This window comes from Felis catus, chromosome D2, assembly GCF_018350175.1.
Source record: "Felis catus isolate Fca126 chromosome D2, F.catus_Fca126_mat1.0, whole genome shotgun sequence".
NCBI lineage: Eukaryota > Metazoa > Chordata > Mammalia > Carnivora > Felidae > Felis > Felis catus.
In genome coordinates this window covers 500510-521545 of record NC_058378.1, presented here as the reverse complement: position 1 = coordinate 521545, position 21036 = coordinate 500510, and the positions used below count along the sequence as shown (strand labels likewise).

The 21036-nt window shown below is 41.0% G+C and overlaps 2 long non-coding RNA genes across 12 annotated transcripts in view; one reads left to right on the top strand and one right to left on the bottom strand.

The window, feature by feature from the left end:
• Window positions 1-10474: 10474 nt before the first annotated feature.
• LOC109492927 lies at window positions 10475-18175 on the top strand. Of its 3 annotated transcripts, none has more exons than XR_002146908.3 (5): window positions 10475-11404; window positions 11503-11611; window positions 12296-12604; window positions 14746-14858; window positions 15655-17373. It is a non-coding gene; the product is annotated as an uncharacterized LOC109492927 (long non-coding RNA). The 3 variants fall into 3 exon arrangements; XR_006586810.1 differs by having other exon boundaries at window positions 11478-11611; XR_002736677.2 differs by lacking the exons at window positions 14746-14858; window positions 15655-17373 and adding an exon at window positions 17911-18175.
• LOC109492929 overlaps window positions 14508-21036 on the bottom strand; it is a 200747-nt gene continuing 194218 nt past the window's right edge. For 7 of the 9 annotated variants that reach the window (XR_006586807.1, XR_006586808.1, XR_006586806.1 and 4 more), the window contains 2 exons: window positions 15305-15445; window positions 14508-15129 (listed from right to left, as the gene is read on the bottom strand). This is a non-coding gene — a long non-coding RNA (uncharacterized LOC109492929). The remainder of the gene's footprint in view (window positions 15130-15304; window positions 15446-21036) is intronic. The other 2 variants (XR_006586809.1, XR_006586802.1) reach the window with 1 other exon arrangement.

Genomic DNA, 21036 nt, shown 5'->3' with positions numbered 1-21036 from the left:
CCTGCTTTGGGGGCCACCAATTGCATGCAAAACTGCAACTGTTTCAGCAGTAAGCAAATACTTCTGGTTTGTACCTTGACATTGTCTACAGAATGAAAGTTGTACAGAATTAACCTTTATAACCCATGGCAAAATCAGATGTTTCCAAGCCTATTCCTTGATTATAGACTTGCCTTACAAGGAGGCCAAAGGCAAGACAGAAAACAAATCTTATTTACTAATAACTAAATACATTAGGGCTAATCCTCAAGCCATCTGTTTATATTCCATTGTATCAATCAGATTCCCTTTTAGCCCAGCCCAAAGTGACTTGTAGAGTCCTGGGGAAAAGGGATGACAGGAAGCAATATATCAATGAGCTATGTGTTCAGGTATCTTGAAAATGAGAGGAGAAAAGCACACGGAAACACAGGTTAAGAAAAGAAATGGAGCATAGTGCCCACTGGAGTAAAAAAAAAAAAAAAAAATCTAAATCAATTTCATCAACCACAAATCCTTACAACTGTCCTAATTTAGGAGTCAACATGATGATGAAAGTGACCCAACAGAAACAAATTCTCCAGCGGAAGTGAACACAGTGACCAGAAAATGAGTGCATTAAGTCTTCAGTGTCAGAGGAAAAGAAAAAATATGAGGTGCGAAAAAACTGATAGTCACAGTTGATTGCAAGCACATAAAGCACATTTAAATGACTCCCTTGAACAAGTAAGGAAAAACTCAAGTCTGAGTTATTTCCAGCTTGTGACAGCTAAACCAGGATGAGACAATTTTGCTATTATTATTGTGACCATATTGTATGGAACATCCAGGGGACAAGAATTTTTTTTTTTTTGGCATTGAATTTTGTGGAAATATGATGATAAGGAAAGGGGACAAAAAAGTGATGACAAACCTTTCTCTTATTTTAAGGTTTTGCCAAAGTCATTTATTTACTTACCAGGTGGTACATAAAAAATCACACTATGGTACTGAGGCTCCATGACTTAAAAATGTAGGTTTTATAATAAATTTGGAGACCTTTTTGTGTGTGTATGTGTGTGAAGCATTTGGCTTGTCTGCTGAATCTGAAAGTAAAATGAACTTACTCAGTTGTGAGTTGCTCTCACAAGTCTATTTAGTTATACCTTCTAGTTTTCCAAACTAATTATCATGAATCATAAAAGCCAACTTTTATCATGTCTGATGATTTAACATGCTTTATGATTAATTTTTCTACTTAGGTGATTGCCTCATCTTTTGAGAAGAAACAATTTAGCATTATGCGACAGTGCTTTCTCTCATGTGGCTCTTTTTAATATCTGTGCCTGGATGACTCTTGCACTTCTTATCATTTCCACTACGGTAGCCAAATATCTGCAGAAATCTGGATTCTTTTATGAATTTAACAGGGACAGAGTTTGGAAAATAAATCAGTTTGACAAATGCATCTTTATTGGATTTTATGGTCATATCCATAACTCTTCCGGAGACGCTCTTCAGGAGATAGGAGAAATAAGCAGAGCGTAAATATACCATTAAAATTCAAAATACTATATACAGAGTGAATATAAAACATCTAAGGGATTGTACAAGTAGTGGAGAAGAGTTAATAGAAATGAAAAAGATGAGGAAAGTCCTTGGAGTCAATTAATTAAATTAAAACAATTCAGCAAGAGGATATACATGTTTAGGAAGAAATTATCTTTCAAGATGCCAAGTTTAAATTAAATGAAACCAGCAAAAGCCTTCTTATATCCTCAAACTCAAGACCAATAGAGAATGATAGTCCAGGGCTGACAGAAGCATGTGCAATCAGCATAGCTGAGGGTATAAGCCACCTCAAAAACAAATAGAGAGACAATGAAACTAAACGTTAGGAGTCTCTGCAAAGACAGACAAGGCTGTAGACTTAGGGAAAATGCCACTCTTACCCTGATAACCAAAAACAGCAGTATTTCCAAGTGGAAAGCAAACCTGTGGTTTTAGTCATAGACATCATTGAAATAAAGGCAGTTAAAAAAAAATGTCCAGGGCACCTAAGTGGCTCAGTCGGTTAAGCATCCAACTTCAGCTCAGGTCATGATCTCACAGTCCATGAGTTCGAGCCCCGCGTGGGACTCTGTACTGACAGCTCAGAGCCTGGAGCCTGCTTCAGATTCTGTGTCCCTCCTCTCTCTCTCTCTCTCTCTCTCTCTCTCTCTCTCTCTCTCTCTCTGCCCCTCCTCCACTTGCACTCCATTTTAGTCTGTCTCTCAAAATAAATAAATCAAAAAAAAAATTTTTTTTAATGTCCTTTTATTCTGATGAAATGAGTTGCCTAAATTTGTAAGGACCCTAATGAAGGTTTCCATATGAACAGACTCCCCTTGCTTTCTGAAATTTCGCTTTGAACATGTTTTGCGTAACTGCTCTAAATTTTACTATATTCATACAAGATTTGCCATCAACTTAGGGTATACTAAAACAGCATGAAGAATTTCTAACTAGAATTTTTAAAACTCCTCGGCCTTACCGAATTTCTTTTTCTCTTTGAAAAAGTTAGTTTTGTACTGTTTGTCTCTAATTATGTTTCCATTTTTTACCCTTTCTGGTGGACACAACAGACAAATCTGAAGAGTTTAAATGTATATTTGTTATAAAATAAACTTATTGTTCTTTCTTTGTTTAAGTCACAATCAGTAAATTATTCAACAATACTCTAAAAGCATAGTTGTCTTTCAATTATATCAGCAATATTAATAACTTACAAATTAATTTCTTTGGAGTTTACATCTTCTTTTATGCCCACCTACCAATTGTCATGGAAAAATATATATAACACAGCAAGAGGGAAACCAGTCTGCATTTGCAAACCAATGAGTGTTGAATTGTGTGCTGGTAACTTACTTGAAAAAGAAGAAAGAAGTCTGCTGTATGTCTCCCTCATCTTTGACTGTTTTCACTCCATAAAAGCAAATGAACCCTCCAGAAATAGGACTTCCATTCACAGCTGTCATCAAAGTCCAAACTCTAATCAGTTTTGTCCTTATGCTTTCTTACTCCTAGGAACATCTACTGCTTTCTGACAGTCTCAGTACCGCTGGATAACTTAGCACTATCATTTCTCGAACAGGGTTTTCTTTTATAACCAGAAGAAAATCAGCCTCTTTCAATGGAAGATTCTGCTTTTCAGTGAGTTTTGAAATTATCCTTGTTACTCTCTTAGAACCCTTTTGTAATCCCAAGCATATATCACTTTAAATCATTGCAAGATCTCCATAACACTAGCTCCTTAATGTGGTTTTGCATGTTTTAATCTAACAGGAGCCTTATTTTTCATGTTAACACGCCTTTCTCTAATTGTAGATAACAATGTACAGTGCACAAGTCCACCTGTTCTTCTGAACTCCTTCTAGCATACTTTTATTCTACTTGCTAGGAAATTGATTCTTATTTGAAAAAAAAAATAATACACCTATGAAAAGCAGTAGGCAACCTTTTAGATTTAGTTCCTGAAGTTGCAGAAAGAAAGCCAGTTTTGACTTTGTTAAAAGTCAATTCACCCAATATGTACTAAATGCCCAATCTCTGGAACATTCCTTTTGATACCTTCCCCAAATAAAGGATCCCCCTTACTCAGCCCCAGCTCTTAACAAGTTGGATGTGGGGGTATGGTAGAGAAAGAAATGCAGTAAACCTTAAAAAGCTCTTAGCAAAATAAATAGAAATCTTAAAAAGTTTCAAAAATCAATATGAATTACTCTAAATTTTATAAATGTTTAAAGAAACATGCTAACTTATCTAATAGGTCATTCAGAAATTATCCAAATGATAAACTTGATTTTGGTGCACTGAATTTAGGCAAATATATTTATATTTGAAGTTTCAAGGTTTGGGGCTGGGGAAGTTAAGGATTTTGAGGTTATCACTATGCTATCAACAACGTTACAGGAATATATCAGAAGCCAAAGTGAAGACAAGGTCATAGGGATTTTTACCCAGGATGCATTTATGTACTACTCCTGGTGTCAAAAGCAGAGCCTCTCATTTCACCCTGGGTGGAGAAGGGAGGGAGAAACAAGGTGAAAACAGGGCACTTGCCTCTGTACCTTGGGGAACACACACAACCTTTCCTTGCTGTAGGAAGACTGAGTTGACTAGAATATTAATGTAATATCCACTGTCCACACAGCTTTCCTAGTGCATGAATTGCACAACTGGCTCAGTTCTTGGGACAAGGTCCTTCCAGTTCAAACAGACTCAGCTGGAAGCCCCTCCATTGGGAGGCAGAAACCCTCCCGGCCAATTGTACAACTTAGTTCCTTCACCTTCAGATTATCCAGTCATGTGGACTACATGCCTACTGCAACTACTGATCTTACTAACCAGAGGCCCTCTGTTGCCCTAAGCACACACCAGGGCTTCTCCACAGAGAATTCTTAAGCTTTATTCATCCATTCATTTTTGGCACTTTGAAGGTTACTGTCCATATGCAGTTACTGAAATAAGCAATTAACTTCTAAGACCAATCAAAACTCTAGTGTAAAAGCCTGGTGCTAGAAGGGCTTAATTCGACTGGTTCTAGCATCTGGTTTGGGGAGGATGGACATAATCCTCCTACTCCTAGGACAAATACACCTTTTTGGTATTCAGTCCAAAGAATGAAGATATGATAATACTTCCTAGACAGGTAAAAGCCAGGGTTTCTTTAGCCCAACCAAAAACAAATAAACCCTATAATATCAGAATGCCAAAATAATGGTATTAGCACATGTGAATTTTCATATAGAATTAGGCTAAAAAATAGAGGCAATAAGTAATCAAAAAAAAAAAAAAAAGATCTGTTTGGTTTGTATATGGCTTGCCATCTTCTTTAGTATTTCATTTGGGTTGAATCTTCTGCTTTCTGACCCAACCACACCTCCTTGTCCCCTACCCTTATTTCCTAAATGACAGGAAATATAACAGCCAGAAATAGTAATAGCAGTTTAATGCATATTAGATAATAATCCTCAGCACAGCCCTATGAGGTAGGTACTATATTCTCACTTGTTGGTAAGGAAACAACAGCATGGGAGGAATGGGTAATGTGCCCTGGGTCACATGGCAATTAGGACCCAAAGTCAACATTGTAAACTAGGTATATGTGAATCCAAAGCCTGTGGTCTACACTTGGTTTTACCATCTCTCAGAGCTATAAATTTGAGATCTTTTGTCATCTTCCAGAACACTAAAAGTAAATATATTTGAGATAAAATTTTTCAAGAACTTTTTTTTTGGTCAGAGATATGCTTTCTATTTGCTTGTATTACAGTCATGCCCCTGCAGCTAATGCACAATGTCCCACCACGATAGTCTAATAATGTGAGCCTGCTGCCAGGAGACACATCCTATTCCTGAAATTGAATTGCATCTTAGCATCACATTTTCTTAAAGACAGTATGTAATCATCCAACGCCGGTGGCTCTGATGGTTATGGGTTGTCTGTTCTGACACTAAGAAAGTGTGCTTTATTGCTGCGGACCAGTGAAAGGTGCTTAACGTACTCAATGTGGGGCACTGGCCCAGAGAGGAAAAAGCACTATTTGAATTCCATCTACATCCAGCAATCTCAGAGACAAGAGCGTGTTAAAAAAAAAAAAACATTATTTTCTGATCACTTTCTGAGCCACTCATAAAACTGGCTTCTACTTAGAGATTTGCAATCTTGCCTGATTTAAGTGTTTCATAGCTTGGAGATGGTCACATTCCTCCCAAAAACACAACCTGAAATTGTAGAGACAGTTACGTAGGAAACATTAGGTTGTTATATAATTTCACACCTTGAGGTTTCTGTTTCAGATCGTCAGTGAAGGTTTGGTCCTTCTCTGACCAACCAAGATAGAAAATGAACTGTGTCTTTTCTCTTAAAAATTATTCTTTAAATAGTATCAAAATACTCTGAAAACATATCTACTCTTACTCTTTGTATGTTGGACCTGGGTTTCTCCTTAGGTCACAGGGTTGAATTCAAATACTGACTATACCTGATAAACTATACAAATGTTAACTGAGTAAAATACCAGTATTTTCCACAACTACCAATCAATCATTCTTATCAAGGATGTGACCTCAGCCAACAGACTCCCATCAAAATAGGCACAGTAATCTTGCAAAATCCCTAAGATAGCAGAGGAGGGAATAGGAAAAGTACATGGGCCTGTCAGCAGACAGGTACAGAATATAAGTGCCAGAGTAAGCATAAATGCAGGAGGAGGAAGAGATAGGACACAATAAAGGGTTAAGGAAAAAGGAGAAATATTTAGATGAGGGAAATGAGTATATGACTGGGTGAAACGAAAACGGGTCTCTAAGTGTTAGAGACATGATAAAACAAGCCCCTTCTTCTGTAAATTCATATTCCCCATAGTCTCCCTTCTTTCACCTAAAAACATGTTTTCCTCATCTTAAAAGCTAGAAGAAACAAAATAAACCACTTCCCTCAGTTGCGAGATCTCTTCTAGCTAATGGCTCCTCTGTCCCTGCCATTTGTTAAACTTTAAGAAAAACACTGGTCTACATTCATATTTGCAATTCTTCCCCTTTTGTTCCCCCCTAAGCTGCCATGTGCTTTCTGTCCATTTCTCTCTACTCATCCCACACATGCCGAGATGAGGGACATCTTCCCTACCTAATCCAGTTGGTATTTTCAGTTATTACCTTACTTCCTTTCTGCAGAATTTCACACTGTTGGGTATTCACTCCTTTTTTTAAAAATTTGCTCATTCTTTGACTTCCTCTCAACCCCATTCTCTTCTGATTATCCAATGGCTCAGATTATTCTTGAATATTTTCCTAGCCTCACCTCTTAAATATTGTTTCTGGAAATTCCATCCTTGACCTGTATTTTTTTCTTATTAGTTTGGTGGGATCATTCATTCTTTAACCATCATGATTTTTCTCATGAATTGTAATCAATAACTTCAGCCCAAACTTCCAAGTTCCAGGTTAAACTGTCTATGTCTACCTGAAAGTTTCTTAGGTATCATATATTTAACATATTCCAAGTTTATGTTAGCTATAATCTACGCACTAAAAGGACTTCTTATTTTGTCTTCACTGTCTTACCGCTTGTATCTGCTGAGTCATCTAAACACGAGAAATGGAATTCCTCCTGGATCTCTCTCCCTTCCTCAACACAAGTCGAATAATTCAGTGTGTCTATCACAAGTCACGTCTCTTCAGATTCATGCCACCCTACCACTTCCGTTTCCTACTGTGGCATTTAGTACCACATCCTGGCCTTCTGGTTTCTGTTGGTAAAGATCCACCACAAGATTTACCAAACATTCATCCTAAGCAGATCTTTAAATGGCTCCCTTTACATAGAGAATTTGATCTTCTTAACCGGGTAAGGAGGCTCTTCTCAACCCCGGTTCTGCTGGTATTTCCGACCTAATTTCTCCTGCTCTCCTATAAACATGCTAACCCCTGGCCACACACAACTAGAAGAGGTGACTACGAGCCACTGAGTGGCCCTTCCAAGTCATCCTATTTATCATCTGCTTTAATCTCAGAACAACTCACTGAAGCAATGACATTGTTATGTTATCTTACGGATGGGAAAACAGGAGACGTGGAGAACTTTAAGCAAGTTTTTGACCGCAGACTCTAACCAAGCAGTTTAATTCCAGAGCCCATGTTTCTTTAAGAAAACCAGGAGAAACGACAACAGAATCCACAGGTCTCAAGGACTGATTTTCTTAAGACATAAGTTTAACCATTTCCCTTCCACCAGTCATTTTCGGAAGATCACCGCCTTATAAATTTTAACGCAAAATTTACAAAACGCACGTTTACTAACCGTTCTGTTGTCTGGTAACCTACTAACATGTAAGAAGACTTGCTGTAAGAGGAGGACCCCCGTGTCCATTCCACACACTATGTGCACAATGAAAAGTGCCGAGCAGAGGGGCCCACGATGGATACTGCCTCTGCACACCCTGGGTGGAGTCCCCGTCCTCTCCCTCCTCGGACAGTGACCGACACGACTGCACGAACACCCGGTGGAGCCTTTGCATCTCCGCAAGGCAGCATTCGTAGGAATGTTAATAACAGGGTATCCGAGCGATGTTACTTACAACCTCTGCTTGAGGCACACAGGGCACTTTATCTAGAGGGACGGGACACTTCCCAAAGGTACCTAACATTGCCGAGTGAACGCGGAGGGTGGGGACGCAGTGCACACGCAGGGTGACAGGAATAAGAGGCACGCGTCTCCTCAGTGTGACCAGTACAGCCTGGGCAAGCCTCCCCCTCAGGGCCCCGTGCCCCGTCTCCTCTGACCCGCGGACACCACACGGCCCTGCGTCACCAGCAGGGCCGCTGCAGGACATGGTGCAGCAATGCCACACACAAAAGTCCTCTCCAGAGGACACTTCTGCGCAAAACCCGTGGTTTTCCAACTCCTCGTCTACACGTCAAAAGTAGCTTTTGCCCAGTGTGTACACAGACCAGTAAATGTTGCCAAAAAGCGGTGGACACGTGTTGTGGCCAAGTGTGGTGTATTCTTACCTTTTCTTCCAGTGGTGAGGGCTGCACGAGCCGAGCCTGGTCCTGGACGCTGAGGGTCCTCCGCGGGGACGCTGAGGCTGTCTGGGCCGTGGGGACAGGACGTGTCCACACGGACACTGAGAATGTCCAAGCTGAGGTGCCTCCGGGCCGTGTCCCGTCACCGTGGGGACGGGGACGTGTCGTCCACAGGGACACAGAGGTTGTCCGGGCCGTGTCCCGTCACCATGCGGACAGGGACGTGTCGTCCACAAGGACACAGAGGTTGTCCGGGCTGTGTGTGTCCCGTCACTGTGGGGATGGGACGTGTCGTCCACATGGACACTGAGAACGTCCGAGCTGTGGTGCCTCCGGGCCGTGTTCCGTCATTGTGGGGACGGGGGCGTGCCGTCCGCAAGGACACAGAGGTTGTCCAGGGTGTGTCCTGTCACTGTGGGGACGGGGACGTGCCATCACAAGGACACAGAGGTTGTCCGGGCTGTGTCCCATCACCATGGGGACAGGGACGTGCTGTCCACAAGGACACAGAGGTTGTCCAGGCGGTGTGTGTCCCGTCACTGTGGGGATGGGACGTGTCGTCCACATGGACACTGAGAACATCCGAGCTGTGGTGCCTCCGGCCGTGTTCCGTCATTGTGGGGACGGGGACGTGCCGTCCACAAGGACACAGAGGTTGTCCGGGCTGTATCCTGTCACTGTGGGGATGGGACGTGTCGTCCACACGGACACTGAGAATGTCCGAGCTGAGGTGTATCCGGGCCGTGTTCCGTCACCATGGGGACGGGGACGTGTCATCCACAGGGACACAGAGGTTGTCCGGGCCGTGTCCCGTCACCATGCAGACAGGGACGTGTCCTCCACAAGGACACAGAGGTTGTCCGGGCTGTGTGTGTCCCGTCACTGTGGGGATGGGACGTGTCGTCCACATGGACACTGAGAATGTCCGAGCTGTGGTGCCTCCAGGCCGTGTCCCGTCATTGTAGGGATGGGGACGTGCCGTCCACAAGGACACAGAGGTTGTCCGGGCTGTGTCCCGTCACCATGGGGACAGGGACGTGTCGTCCACAAGGACACAGAGGTTGTCCGGGCTGTGTGTGTCCCGTCATTGTGGGGACGGGGACGTGCCGTCCACAAGGACACAGAGGTTGTCCGGGCTGTGTCCTGCCACTGTGGAGATGGGACGTGTCGTCCACACGGACACTGAGAACGTCCGAGCTGCGGTGCCTCCGGGCCGTGTTCCGTCATTGTGGGAACAGGGACATGCCGTCCACAAGGACACAGAGGTTGTCCGGGCCGTGTCGCATCACCGTGGGGACGGGGATGTGTCGTTCACACGGACACTGAGAATGTCCGAACTGAGGAGTATCCAGGCCGTGTCCCATCATCATGGGGACCGGAACGTGTCGTCCACACGGACACTGAGGATGTCCGGGCTGAGGCGCCTCCGGGGAGTGTCCCGTCGTCGTGGGGACGGGGACGTGTTGTCCGGACTGTGTCCCGTCATTGTAGGGATAGGCGGTGTGCCGTCCACACGGACACAAGGGGCACCGGGCCCCGTCCACACAGCTCATGGCTGAGTTCGGACGCCCTGAGGCTTCTGAGGAGAACTGGTGGTCGCCAATCTTCTGGCGTCAGCACGCGGCGGCCTGAGGGGAGGCCCGGGGCCGCCACCTGTGGGCTGTAGTCTCCTCCTCCAGTCTGCAGCTCGGGTGCGGCCCGTGAGCCCGGCTGGCGGCTGTGGTGACTGATTACGTCTCCTCACGCGGAGGGAAGGTCCTCAGATAGAGAGCGTCTGGGCGGGGTGGAGAGCGTGAGGGGCAGGGCGGAGAGCCGTGGGGCGGGGCGGAGATCCACGGGGCGGGGCGGAAATCCGGGGGCGGGGCGGAAACCGTGGGGCGGGGCAGAGAACCGCGGGGCGGGGCAGACAGCCGGGGGCGGGGCAGGAACCACAGGGTGGGGCGGGGTGGCGAGCCAGGGGCAGGGCGGAGAGCCGCTGGGCGCTGGGCGGGCAGAGGTTTGGAGACCGACAGCATTGAGGGTGAAGGGCTGGTGGAGACCATGCTCTCTTCCTTCTGCCTGTGGCTGGGCCAGGCTGGGGCTCTCCTGGCACTTACTGTTCTTGCAGCAGGATCGGCCCCGAGATGTATCTTTCAGTGCTGATGCAGCCCCTTAAAGTACACCTGAGAACCAGGCAAAGAAATTGGTTTTTAACTGCTCTACATAGAGTAGGAAGGAGGGATTGGGTGGTATCATTCAACTGATTCATCAATTTCACCTGAATTTAATTTCCTGCGTCTCATCCAGGTGTGACCTGGAAAAGTAGCGTAACCTTTTTGCTTTGAATTTCTTATGTCAAGTGATTATGGTAAGAAATAATGAGAAAATGCGTGTATAAGTAAACGGCTCATTACATGACGCATAGAAAACACTCAAAAGTTGTAATTATTATTCATTATATTTTCAGAAATTAGAAGGGGTAGAGAAGAGAGGAAAACAAGCAAGGATGCTATGGGAAGAATGTTCCTATTCTCATAATCAAATCCACTATAATTCAAGTTCCTTATTTGGGGATCCAAATACCCCAATTCTTCAACCCATGAGTGAAACCACTTATGTAACATTGTGATGGTCACCTATTTACTTTCTAGTTCCAGCAACTACACATTTACATAAATATATACACTTTAAAACTTTCCACCTGTAGGAAAGATAAAATTCACCAGGCCAAGAGAATCATTTAAGACTCTGCAGTGTCCAATAACTGTTTCTGCATCCGAGGTATTAAACTCATTATGAAAGCCTTGATCCCCTTTAACGTTATTAGTGAAGTTCAAATTTCTATCCTGCAACAAGTTCTTCCTGCTGAGAAGATGAAGCTGATTGAAGTCCATGGGAGGTGGGTATCAGTAAACAGATGGGAGCTTTTGCTCTCAGATCAAGTAACTTCTATATTCTCTCCACATGAGCAGGTTTTTTCTCTTCTTTCCTTTTAAGACAGAGGCACTGTACACTGATCAGGCATTTCTTCACCCAGCATCTTGTGATGAATTTTTTGAAGACTCACTGGGATTTCAAACACACAGTCTGCATATTCAGCCATTAGGTAATCTGCCAAAAATAAAAAGAGTTCCCTTTCCACAGAAAAAATGAACCAATGAATTACTTCAGATCTCTACCATTTGCTTTACTGTGATGCAGCTTGTCTCTTTTCGCTACTCCAATTCTAGTTTCAAGAAGTCTGCTTTTTAAAGTTTTTATCAAATAATAAAAAGTTTCAAATAGAATACCACTGAAGAAAACAGAGTACAGCATAATGGAGCCATTACCAACTCCTGATGTGTAAATTCAGGCTTAGATCTTCGTCTTCATCTTCATCATCTTTCAGGATACATAGAAAGACACGTATACTCAACATTTCCCAAGATTATGTCAAAGACAATAATCACTTGGATGATTTTCTCCTCATTTGAATGGAAAGCTTCAGAGATGTTCTATATGGCTGCAAAACAATCATAACTGAGCAAAACTGAACTGTTCAAAATAGCCAAAATATAAGATGTAATGGGAAATTAAACTAAATTTGATCCCCATAGGTAAAGAGAATGCATTTATTATTCATTTGGAAAGGGACAAAGGAGAAGAAAAAATGAGTAGGCACAAATATTTCAGGATATTTGTCTGAAGCACAGGATTTTGCAACTGTTCAAATTGTGATACAAATATGAATTTTGTAGTTTATCTTTAATAATAACTGGTCTATTCTCTTCTCTTGTTTTTAATTCTGAAGGAAGGAGGATTATGATGCTTTTCAGGAACAGAACCAGCTGTGGTTTGATCTATCATCCGATACATCCCAACAGTGGGAAATACATCTTACTTGATTGATGAAAATAATAATATACTCGTCTGCTGGAGAAAACAAATGTCTACTGAAATTGGATAATGACCTATCCTGCCATCATGCTCAGAGAGTCCCGGGCAGGGGCGCAGGATGCCCCCTGAGAGGTTCGAGGATCTGAGAGTAGGGAGGACCTTACCCCACTTCCCAAACCAGGTTCAGGAGCTATATTGGGCTCTTCATATGACATGCTATGAGGTATGTGTACGCTAAGACTGGCCCAAGTAGCATATACATGTTTCCATTTGTCTTCCCAAGACAGCAGCTGGTATTTTTTCATGCCTCCAAGAAAGCCATAACAGTTAGCTGAGAAAGAAAGAGAGGGAGGCAGAAAGAGAAAGAGAGAGGGAGAAGATCTGAAAGTATTTTGGACCATAACAAGAGGGACCATAGGGAGAGTGACCTAGATAGACCGTGCATAGCAAGGACCCGATCAGAGAGTGTCCATGTGGGCAGGTGCTAGCACAGGAAGACACATGAGGTCAAGTGACCCCACCTGACACCACCCAGCTACAATGAATGAGAAAGAAGGGACAATCACTAACTGGATTTAAATGTCACTAAACAAAATCTAGTGCACATGCACCAAAATCCCATTGTCTGATACCAGGCAGAAGAGGCACTTTATAAAATTTGACAGAAAAACAAATACTGCTTTTGCACAACAGGGTACATGGTTTATAAAATTAAAACATTTTTGGACTAGCAGAAATCTTAAAAGTTGTCTACTCCAAACTTTTAATTTAGCCAATAGGGAAGCAAAAATTGGGGCACACGTGTGGCTCAGTGGGTTAAACATCCAACTTTTGATTTCAGCTCAGTCATGATCTCACTGTTTGTGAGTTCAAGCCCTGCGTCGGGCTCTGTGCTGACAGCTCAGAGCCTGGCGCCTGCTTTGGATTCTGTGTCTCCCTCTTCCTCTGCCCCCCCCCACCTCCGAGTAAGTAAATAAACATTAAAAAAACTAAGAAGCAAAAGTCTGGTAAGGTTAGGAGATTCGCACAAACTTCCACCCAGAGTTAGTGGCAGGGTTAGACCCAGAACTCAGTGTCCTGTTTTCCACTTCAGACTTCCTTCTTCTACATCAGACTGCCTCACTGTCACTCTAAAAGCTGTATTTGTATTACTACAATGCAATTACCGTTTCAAAATAGACACAGCTTCATGTGAACTGTGAACATACTCATGCAGGCTTGACAGGTAGGCAACACGGCATGCCAGCTTATTATTCCTGCTTTCAGTGAATGTTAAAAATATGCCATCTGGGTGTTAAAAATGATTTTTGCTTCTGGACTTGCTAGAAGCAAGGAAAAGGACACTTTGTTATTATCACAACTGAAAACAAGTAGTTAAAACCACTTTTGAATATTTTATTACCAACCTGTCTAATATATACTTTAAAACTAGGTAGAAAAGCAATCTAGAGTAAATCTGACTTTTAAGTTTATTTTGTCTGAAATAACAAATACGATTTGCAAAAATGCAAATTTCAACTATAAATAAATCATAACAGATACTTTATTCCAGACACTACTTTAAATTTGGGTTTTTTTTTAAATATAAATGCTTTGATATATGCCATTTCAAAGCTTTGTTATTAAGCTGATTGCACCAGGTAAGAGCGAAAAAAACTTTCTGTGTCCTCTGATTACATGTTACAATTAAGTTCCTTTTGTCACCAAAGCAGAAGTACAAGCATGTGCAAAATCCTAAAATTTTGTTCACTTTTTTGTATTTTATGTCATGCTAATTTCGATAAGTTTTCTGATCTCATAACCTTCACTTCCTAACATCAAATCTGACATTTTTCCAATTTTTAAGCTTTATATATTTCACATGTATTCTATTATAAGCCATTCTTTCCTAAAATTGATAAATGGATATTTTTATTCTGTAGTCATTATCTCTTGGTTTAATTCTCTTTTGGGATATTTATAGATGTCACCTATTTATTCTAGTCACAGGAACCATAAATAACATTGAACAGAAATTAGTACTGTATATGCATATAATTTTTATATCCGTCAGTACATTTGATATTCAAAACAATCTAATGAGTAGAAATCATTAAAAAATTAGGATAACAGCAGCAACAATGAAGTGATATTGATAGGCAAGTTTATTTAATCATTCTCAATTAAAGATGATTTTTTTAAAAAGCTCAAGGAATTTAAATTATCAAGGTCAACTAGCTGATATTCCACATATATTTCAACTCAAATGTGTATAAGAGAATTTTAGAATAAAACCATCTTCAGAAGAAACTTAAGAAAAATACTTAACAAATGTAAAATGATAAAATAAAAATATGCAACGTGACATTATTCATTCACGAGTAGAGAGAAGAAAACAGCTATAGCCATATTGCCCAGAAGACCTGCCACAACTCATCTGACTCCTGCTGAGAAGCTAACAGAAGCCTGTGAGACCACAGGCGTCAGAAAGAAATTAGGTACATCCTGCCATCCCTGTCTTTCCTCATGAGACTGACGTGGTAATGCCATATGCTAATGGGAGAGATGAAATCAATAGTCCCAGGAGCCAAGACCCTCCTGGGAATAGGTTCTAAAACAGACAGATCTATGCAAGTAGAGATGGTTGCCAGAGCCCAGTGGTTAGATTTGAGGATATTTAACTTTTCTGCATCTGTAGTTCAAAAGACGCATGTATCAGGACTCTGCTTTGGGGTAAGAGGCAGCAGGTGCAGTAGGGCCAAAGTTTCCCTGCAGAACAAACACAGAACAAAAATAAATCATATTTTAAAGACACCAGAGAGCTGTAATGCAACAATGAGCCAATGGACTAAAATTCAAGAAAGGAAAGCCTTTCCTATCACTTTCCCTCCTTAATTTCATTCATGATTTATCACCACCCACATTATACAGGGCAGTCACTTACCTGAAACCCACAGCCAAATATCTCTGAGCATGCAGATGTTTTCTAAGTTTAGAAAAGCAATACAGTGTATATATATTCTACTTCCATTCTGCTCCCCACAGGACCTGGGACAGTGACCCCAGATCAAGCCCATTGATATTTCTGTAAATAAAGATATGAATAATGACTCTGTGATGAACAAAGATTATACACAGTATTTTGTTAATTCAGGTCAGGAGACTCCAGAGGAGTTATGACAAAACTTTAGGTTTTCAGGAGTTTTTATTTCAGAATTGTGCCATAGAAAGTGCAGGGATTTATTATATTTTTATCATTGTCATTAATTGTCTATATGTCCCCCTAAAATGCAGGTCCTGGGGGTCAGGGACCCTCTGAATGCGAATCGTTGCAGCCCAGATCCTATGATAGTACAGGACTCATAAGAGGTTTACAGTAAGTGAAAGAAACGGGTTTTCCAAAAGGATGTCCAGGAAACGAAAATGGAGCTGCTCTGTCAACCACAATACAAATCTGAGTGCTATTTATTTCTTCATGAGTATTGAGTCATGAGTAACAAGACTTTTCAGCTAAGCAGATCTGAGTGTCTCGAAAAGTCACAGTCCTTGTATACGTTGAGACAAGAAAAATGCAAATGTTTAACGTAGATGGAATGTGGAGAATTATGATAAAATAAGACTTTTTACATTTCCTACTTGAAAAGGGGGAAATAATTTTCCTCGAGAAGACGATCTCTAACAGCTCTTCACTTAAAATGCACCACTTCTTCCTGGGGAATGGCAATTTATAAACAAAATATTATGAACTGTTTGTGTAGTAAAAATGCAAGGAACAGGGGTCATCCCAATACACAAGTATATACTAATGGCACATTTAGTGAGAGAAAATAGGAAAGAATATAAGGTTCACACTGTATCCATTTAAAAGACATTTCTTAATACAAAATACCTCAGCTTTTCATGCTACTGCAATCTTTGGATTAAATTAGATCTTGAGAGGTCACAGGGGAGTTAACACCTATGTCACATGGGGGTGGAGAGTGGAGAAGCTATATTGGAGTCTATTTTTAAAATAAACAGATGAATGAGCACAATTGGTAAAAATGCACCAATTAACAAGTCTTCATTTTACCATACAGTATGTCTGGGAGTGTATAAAGTCTGTTCCAAGACACAGGATGAAGACAATGCCCTTGACTTTGTCCCTGAGCTTGCAGGATGTTTTTTCTCTTTTTAAGAAGTAAAAACAATACAAGAATGTCAATTAGAGGCATGATGGCACGTTCTTCATTAATAAGAACTTAGACAGAAAAAGCACTAGTCTGAGCTGGTAAGGAAGTATGGGGCTTGGACAGAACCTTCACTGGTGTTCAGGGTAAGGGTGAATGGGAGCCACAGGGAATGAATTTTCCTAATGAAAGAAAAGCGTGTGCAAATCTAACAGGGGAACCGGGTGGGAGACAGTGCAATGGCCTAAGCCAAAAGCATTGCCCAGCTTTGGTTTCAGGTGTGGCCACTGTGGGAAGGAAATTACCAGGGAGTAAGCCTTGACAACTCCCTGAGGTTGTCAAGATGCTTTGCACGTGCTTAACGCCCTTGCTGCATAAGCAGCTTCTAATTGAACAACTAAATTGTATACTCTGTTTGCCAACTTAGCCTTCTTTTGACCACACTGGTTTGGGGGAAAATCAAGGAAGAAAAAAACCGCAGGATAGCTTTGAAACATTATTTAAATAGCCTTATTCCTACATAAAATGCTTCTGATCCTGTTCACATTTACAAATAGCACCCAGTATTTGTGACTATATCTTCAGTGCTTTCTTTATATTTCTCTACACATCACATTGCTTATGAAACCCAAACAGAAAGTGAGCAGTGGGAAGGTGGAAATGCAGTGTAATCATCAGGAATGTGGCTTTGGGAATTTGATCATTATGAGTCCCAGAACAATACTTACTGAATTAATAATCATAAGCAAATGACCTACTTTCTCAAAGCCTCAACATATCTTTATTTTAAAGTTTTTATTTGTTTTGAAAGAGAGAGAGGGAGGGAGAGAGACAGAGAGAGAGAGAGCAGGGATGTGGCAAAGAGAGAGAGAGAGAGAGAAAGAGAGAGAGAGAGAGAGAGAGAGAGAGAGAGAGAGAGAGAGAGAGAGAGAGAGAATCTGAAGCATGCTCCAGGCTCTGAGCTGTCAGCGTAAAGCCCAACGTGGGGCTTGAACTCATGGACCGTGAGATCACGACCTGGGCCGAAATCAAGAGTCAGACACCTACTTGACTGAGCCAACCATGCGCTGCAAAGCCTTAACATATTTTATATGACAATTATACATTAAGCCAATAAAGCACTCAGGACCGAGTTTGGCATATAGTTTGAGTTCAACATGAGTCAGCTGTTGGTATTACTACTAATTGGCTCGACTGCTGAGTATTGTCCAAGAAATACCTTGTAATAATTTGTAAATATTTTAAATTTCATTAGCAACATTAAAATATTACCAACAGAATTGTAATCATTTGTCATTTTAATAATTAAGACAGGCTTATTAATTTTCTGCTTCATAACAAAACTGATGTTATGTGTCACATTTGTTACTGTACTATGCAGAGACCAGTTCATCCCTGTGCTCCTGAGCTTGGAGCTTGTTCACACAGCAGCCTTTGCAGATCAGCACTCCTGCCTCAGTGACATCATTGCTCATGACAGACCTCGGGAATTGTTATTTTAGAGGAAAGGAGTATGTTGCAGAAATAAGAAGTAAGGAAGGTTGCTGCAAAGACCCATCTCATATTTCATCCATTGAAATTTCTTAAATGTCAAGTCTGGACGTTTCTTTGTTAATAAACATTTCTATTTTTCTGAGGAATTTGGATATTAGCTTCAGTTTGACCTTTGTAGTAGAAAAGCATGTAGCTTTCAGGACTTGACAATGATAGCAACTTCTGGAACTTCAACACAGATTTCTTAGAATCCTCATTTTGACACCATAATATGTAGGATATTCTTTCCCAGTGGGAAGGAAACATTGTCTTTTGGATAGACAACAATTTCAGCTGCCAGGAACAAAGCGTGCCTCCCCCTCTCAGCAGCCCTGCGTGCCTCTACTGTTCCAGCATCCTCTGAAGAAAACATGTATGTTGTGTATCCCATATTTTGTGAGAAAATACCAGTCACACACACCAAACCTTCTGACAATAAATCCATCAGTTCATGTCTGTTATAGTGCTAAATAGACAAAAATAAAATTTTAACTATAGGATAGCAAAATCACATTATTTTTTACTCCATCATATTAACCCACAAGACTGCCTCAAGAAGTATACAAGAATTTCTTCTTACAGTTGTGAAGGAGGATTTATATGTATGGAATTTTTTATTTCTATAAACTTTCATTCTTGTTAAATATGCTGAGAATAAACAAAAATTAATATTTGTAGACTTTCCTCAATCTGTACACAACACAGTTACCTTTTATGTCACTTAGTACTGCAAACTGTCACAAGATTTCCCCTTAGTGAACCTTGACTTTACCAGTATCATTTGTAAAAAACAAAAAAACAATGACAACAAAAAAAAGAAAAAGAAAGGTTACTAATTACAGACACTAATATATTTTCTTTATGGATTTATACTGTTACTCCCTTTTAGATAAAGGCTTTGAGACAGCTAGTCTTTATTTTACTTTTTAATTTTATTTTCAGTTTATTTATTTTGAGAGAGAAGACAGAGAGAGAGACAAAGAGAGAGAGAGCGGGGGGGTGGGGGTGGGGGTGGGCAGAAAGACAGAATCCCAAGCAGGCTCTGCCCTGTCAGCACAGAGCCCGATGCCAGGCTTGGACTAACAAATTGTGAGATCATGACCTGACCTGAAACCAAAAGTCAAGTACTTAACCAACTGAGCCACCCAGTGCTGAGATGGCTTACCTTTAAACAATTCCTTTCAATTTATAAAGCAGTCTCTTCTGATTTTTTCTTAGACCCTCACAACAGCCCTATGCATGTATTTGTTATTATTGTGGGAAATTTGTGATTTAGAAAATTGTCTTGGAATGCTCACATGACTGCCCTAAGACCATATGGCCTCCAAATTCCACAGCCAGGGCTCCAATCAGGATTGGCATAGTCTGGATGCTATACTTTTTCCACTCCACCATACTACCCCTTGCACACAGGCAATACCGGAGATTCGTAAAATAAATAGAATAGCTTTTTCCTACATCATTAAGTGTGAGTCCATCACCAGGCACTCAGAAGTACCAAGAGTTTAAGAGCATGCTAATTTTTTATTCATCTCTACAAGTCTTAGACCTTACTTTGTTTCAAGTTACAAAGTCATCACAGGGCAGAAGCCACGAATCTCTTCCAACATAGAAGCAAAACCTGAATCATTCAGAAGCCCTTATGATCCTGGCATGAAATATGGTGACCAAGCAGAGTTCATAGACTTCTATAATCTCAAGTTCTTTATCTGCTACATTTGGATACAAATCTGATTGCTTCCAGCTTTTTCATCTATGATAGGAGTATCATTCATGACTTTAAAAGCCCCCCAAATGGTCTGGAAGCCCAGTCCCAGGGAAATACCATGTGTCTTTTTTAAGAGTAACAACCAAGACTGGGGTTGATGACTACATTCAGGTGCAAGAAGCTAATGTCTTTGTTGATCCTGAATGGATCATCCCAGAGTAGTTTGTAGTCTTTTATTTATTGTGATCCAGGGGCTCAGAAATTCCCCCACAATATAGAATCTCTACTCTTCACTAAAATATAAATAGACCACATGGATTTAGCTTCAAGAAAACCATGTGTACTTGGATAATGATCCAGCCTATGAAACAATAAGACCATGAGCTAGTTTCTTGAGGATAAAATATAACTGGAAATAAATCAATTAGGGAAAATATAATGAGATAAAATTTCATCTCTTCAGAAGGTATCTTGTCGTTATTGAGACCTAAGTCATGTTCCCAGGTCTAAATCTTTTCACTGTTTTTTTTTTAATTTTTTAATGTTTATTTATTTTTGAGAGAGAGAAAGAGAGCACAAGCAGGGGAGGAGCAGAGAGAGAGAGAGACAGACAGACAGACAGACAGACAGAAACCGAAGCAGGCTCTAAGCTCTGAGCTGTCAGCACAGAGCCTGATGCAGGGCTCAAACTCACAAACCATGAGATCATGACCTGAGCTGAAGTCGGACGCTTAACCCACTGAGCCACCCAGGTGCCCCTAAATCTTTTCACTGTTAAGGAGTCTTCAAATGTGTCCTCTAATCTAAAATCTTTAATTTAAAAAATTTATATGAGTCTATATGTCAGACAGATCTGGATTCAAAGCAGAATTTTCTAATTTCCCAGTTTGGAAAATCACTGGATCCTAATTTCCCATCTGAAAAGGAGAATAAGCATTCGTGGTTTTCAATATTATTGCATTTATCATACCTAGCACATGGGGAAAATTGAAAGTGAAATTTAGGCTATGACTTCAAGTATGGAAATACTGTATTGCTGTGATGCCTTGATTTGTGGTATCCTCAGACCACTAGAACTATGATCCTCACTTTCATTTTTTTCTAAATCTGTAAAATAAGAGTTTTTACAGTTTCTGGGCAGTTGACTAATCCACCTAAAAGTTGTCCAGCCTTGAGAAAATGTGTTTTCACAGATAAGGTTTTGAGATCCTCTCTTAAAAAAAAAAAAAAAAAAAAAAAAAAAAAAAAAAAAAAAGTTTATTTATT